Genomic DNA, 435 nt, shown 5'->3' on the forward strand with positions numbered 1-435 from the left:
TAAATTGAAAGTTTGGAGAATTTTTTTATTTAACGATACCTACAAAGCAAGAGACCTCTTCCGACCTCATGAAACTATTACAAGCACATAATATGGAATGTAACAATGATAAATAAATTGAGTTTAGCTGCGGCCATCCGCGGCTCTTCAAGTAATATCAATAATTATTCATTTTTAATTGTCCACGTTACACGTGCCATCCTATAATCAAGTTACCTTCTTTTAATATGAAAATAAATATGCGACGAAGAATGAGAAGGAGAAGAAGGAGAGAAAGAGAAAGAGGAAGGGGAAGGGGAAAGGAAGCAAAAAATGACTAAAGAAATATGTATAAATTTATATTAGTTTATTAAGTAAACATATGAATACACACACATAAAGAAATATGAATATATCACAAAATATATACCAAAAACTATAATATATTAATTTAAA

General features: G+C 29.2%; 1 protein-coding gene across 1 annotated transcript in view; it reads left to right on the forward strand.

Annotated features, from left to right (window-relative positions):
* The window catches only part of LOC105450246, a 3,426-nt gene that overhangs the window by 551 nt on the left and 2,440 nt on the right, over nt 1–435 (forward strand). The gene's annotated exons all lie outside the window — the stretch shown is intronic.

This window comes from Wasmannia auropunctata, unplaced genomic scaffold (assembly GCF_000956235.1).
Source record: "Wasmannia auropunctata unplaced genomic scaffold, wasmannia.A_1.0 LD336111.1, whole genome shotgun sequence".
NCBI lineage: Eukaryota > Metazoa > Arthropoda > Insecta > Hymenoptera > Formicidae > Wasmannia > Wasmannia auropunctata.